Consider the following 4,292-nt stretch of genomic DNA (forward strand, 5'->3'; position numbering starts at 1 on the left):
TTTAATTCTTGAATAGATCAGTCTGAAAATTCACTGCTCTGATAGATAGCTCCATGACCATGGCAGTAGATCATATTTTCTTTTTCTTGAAACTACTTTTAAATGCCTAAATGGTGTTACTTCAGGATTTTGCAGCCCGCAATCAAAACACTACTGATAAATGTGACACCTGCATTTCTTCACAGAAGTGGATTATGCCATGGAAGACATTCAGCTGCCTGTAGATGATGTACAAGGCCCTGTTCACAGCAAAGCCCTCTGTGCTTTGATGAGCAAAAGTTTGGACTTCCTCCTACTAACTAGTAGCTAGAGCAGGCTTCAAAGTTTGTCATTGATTTCAGTTGTTTGCTAAAAAAGATAGTGAAGGAGCTACTACTTGTGCACTGAAGTACACAAGCTAAGTTCCTGCCCCGTCTGCTGCATATCCATGCTGTCCTTTACTTTACATTTACTTTAGGTTCCTAAGTGGGTTCCAACATACCCTTCTGTCAGCTAGTGCTTAGCTACCAAGCAAAACAAACAAAACGGAAGACAACAAACCAAAAACCAGCTACAGTGTACTTATGCAGAAGTGGAATTTTGTTCAAGTCATAAGCAGAGCCTGATAAAGTAATAGGCAAGGTCTAGACCTTCCTGGTTACTGTAACCTCTGAAGTGTAGCTGCCTTACCTGACTAGGAAGTTAAAATAGTCTAAGCTAGCCTTCCTGCCCAGTGACAGGGAAACCTCAGCTGCCTTGTCCTGGGGTGAGCCAGAATGCCAGTATGCTGAGTAGGGAGCTGTCTAGGGCTAGCTGGTGGGGAAGGCAAGGCTGCATGTGAAGTACTTCCATCCAGAGCCCTGAAGTCCTGTTGCCGAGGTATAAGCCAACTTAATGATTCAGACTGGCGAAGCAGAAGTGGGGTCTTGTTCCTGGGGAGTAGCAACATTTGTGCGTGCGCCATCCGTGGGTAAAGCGCAGAGCGCTCGCAGTGTGCCCAACTGGCTCCTGTATTCCTGCGTTGTGGCCCCACACCAGCAAGAGGCACGGGTTGTGCCCCTTGCAGAGTGCCTCCTTGCCAGAGGATTGTCTCCCAAGTTGTGGGTGTTGTAGGAAGGGAAGGATCCTTTTCTTGTCAGAAATTCAGGGCCGGGTCCACTGAGCTGTTCTGCAAAAGGCAGGTATGGTCACTATCTATAACTTAAGCAGTGGTCCCACCTGGCTCACCCCTAGCACTTGGTAGGTGCTTACTTGAAGGAAGGAGTGGAGGGCTGTAGATCCCAATTTTATAGGGGTACCTGTTTCACACTTTCAGTTTCAGAGGCTCCCCTCTTTTTGATGATACCTCTTTGCTTGTGTAGGCGACTATTAGCTCAGCAAGCTGGCTGGTACAAACACCATTCTGGGATGCCTAACTCTGTATTAGTAACTTAAATGCTTAATGCAGGTTTGATCCTTAATCTTTAGGCATGGCAGTGTTAAGCCTGACAGCAGAAGTCCATTTAGGGTCAGACTCCTGAAGCAGGGCTATGTGGGGCATTTATGGCCCCTTGGCATTCAGAGCACTGAGTTTGCTTTTGAGAGTGGGCACCTAAAACACAGCCACGAGGGAAGGAATAAGGATGCTTCCATATTTTGAACAGTTTTCTAACAATTAGAGCTCTTGCCAGGAATGAATGGTTTCTTCCTCAGTCCCACTCCAGGAGAATGCTCTGACCACCACAATCCCGGATGACTGCAGGAAGAGGGGCTGTGGGAAGAAAGAAGAGTAGGTGTTTTCCACCCTACCTTTGAAGCTATAATAGAACAAGAACCAACAAGAGGAAGCCTGGCCACAGCATAGCATAGTGGAGGTCGGATTATTTACCTCTTCTGGCTACCTGAATTTTAAGGTGCAAACTGTCCGGAGAGCAAAGGCCAGCATCCCCAGTCTGTTCTCACCGTTGGAGTGTGGAACGAGGCTTTCTCCTGCCTGCTCGCTGTCTGACTTCATGCCTTTTTCATTCCTGGCCTGCTTCCACCCCCAAAGCTGTAACTTGGACCATTTGAATCAGTGTGGCTGGAAGTCTCTAAGACATTTCTCCTTGACTAGGCTTCCCTTACCAGCTTTCAACATTCCTGCTGCATCTGTCTCAGCTATATTCCAAARGAGTTGTTACTAGCTGCACCAGGGTAAGAAAGAGAGGGAAAGAAGCCTGTAGCCTTTCTCTAGTCTGAGAAATTTCATCCTACAAGGAGGAGGTATCATACAACACTATGAAGTATTAGAAATTGGGAGCTGCACTAGAAACAACCTTCCCCTCTTCATTAGTGAATAGAGTTACTGTGCCCACTCTTGCTGCAGAGTAATGGATACATACCCAGAATCAGAAGATACTTGTTTTCTCATTGAGAGTATTAATCCTTTATTAGTCTATTGAGATTATTTTCCTGGTATGAAAACAATGCATATTGTTTTCTTTGGTTGTGTGTACATTAAACAGTATCATAGTCCACAAAAGGAGCTCCTTCYGCTTCTGGCAAGCATGATTGATTATGTAGGCCTTACAGTGTGCTTTGAAATTTAAGAAGGGCTCTCTTGGAAAGCAGAGAAAGAAGAGCAGAGCTGTCTTAGAGGAGGCTGCACTGTTCTTATTGTAATGCTAAGAACCTGACATGTCTAACAAGACTAGTCAAGCAAGTTATATCATTTCCAGACAGAAAAAAAGTTTTTAAGTAGTCAGAGATAGGGAAGAATCATCATTTTGGCCTTAATCAAGAATCTGGAAGCCCCCATGTGGAAGCAGACACACAAGACCAGTACTGAAATAGCCAAATGTTTGGAATCTTCATCTGCTGGAGTATCTGGTCTTCATGCAAAATGCCCAAGAAAACATCCCTTAAAACAAGATGTCARATGCTCTCAATTTTGTGACTCAGGCATAGATTAGTTGCAGCATTGTCCTAAAAGTTTGTATACATGAACATAGCCATTTGGGGGGTATAGAGCTACYTCAGGATCTAAAGTAGTGGTAATAATAAGAAGATAATAACAATCTAACAAATCAAGAAATAAAAATCATCTTACGGTTTGTCTGTGAGAGGACTGAAATACTGCAATGTGAAGAGTGAGGTTACTGAAATTGCCAAGGAATGCAGACCTTCAATTCTTGCTGAAAATTAAATACAAATGAATACATTCCCCTCAGGAGAGAATGTATGGTATTCAGACCCTCTCAATAGTTTTCAAGATTTTTTTTATACCATCTGCCCAAGTTCACAAAGGAAACTACAGAAGAGCCAAGACCTGAATCCAGATCCATTGAGACCCAACAGAGTGCTTTATTAATAAAACTGTCTAGTCTTGGTATTGAAAAGAAATCCCAGGTGTAGAAAAAGTTAATGTTATACCTAACAACCCTTTCAGTTTTCTGATGTATCAGCATAACTTGTCTAGTAGAGTTTTAGACATTTGCTCTTAATGAAACCCTGTTTTCAGTCTGGCAGTCAAATAGCTGAGAAACCACATAGTTCAGCATCAGCGAGAAAAAGTTGTAAAGATGAATGCTACATCCAGCAATCGGTATGTGATTTGCCACATGATATTCTCCTTCTGGTTGCTTGCATTCTCAAGAGAAATAATCTAGTTAGTAATACTCATACTTTTAGTAATTTAGTCATGATCTGTTAGCACTTTATGGGCCTAATCTGGCAAGTCCACCTTCAGGCAAAAGTCTAGTTAAAGTCAATAGAAGTCTTGTAAGACTAAAGACTGCAGGGTCTGACACATTAGAATTACATGGTTGGTGATCATTGTAATAGGGAAAAGGGGTATCACAAAAAGATTTTGATAAACTGTTTACACTATTTTAGTCCATCACAGTCATTTCAATAAAATCTTCCATTCTTAGAAAATATATACATTACATTAAATCAATTAAGAATCATAGATCAGTGATTATTCAGTAGTATTCACATAAAAACAACTTTTCCCCATCTCTTAGTGATTAGACATTGCACAGTGCTTGCATTTCTAATTACAGTCAGTTGGTAAAAGCTGAAATCCTGATTACCACAATATGTGCTAAATGGGCAACATTTGTTTTTATTTTTTTTCCATCACAAGAAATAACTGCAGTTATCATTCTCATTTAGGGTAGTTCAGACTGTGGGTATGTATACTGCTACCGGTGTACAAGTCACTTCAAAGCAGTACGTGCTTCAGCACAGAGCTAGATGTTTCCAGAGCCAGTGTTGAGAGCATCCCCCACTGTTGCTGCCCAGCAGTACCCACACAAAAGCATTCGTGAATCTTTGTGCTAGCATTTCAAAAG

The sequence above is a fragment of the Apteryx rowi genome, unplaced genomic scaffold (assembly GCF_003343035.1).
Source record: "Apteryx rowi isolate R43461 unplaced genomic scaffold, aptRow1 scaffold_457, whole genome shotgun sequence".
Classification (NCBI taxonomy): domain Eukaryota; kingdom Metazoa; phylum Chordata; class Aves; order Apterygiformes; family Apterygidae; genus Apteryx; species Apteryx rowi.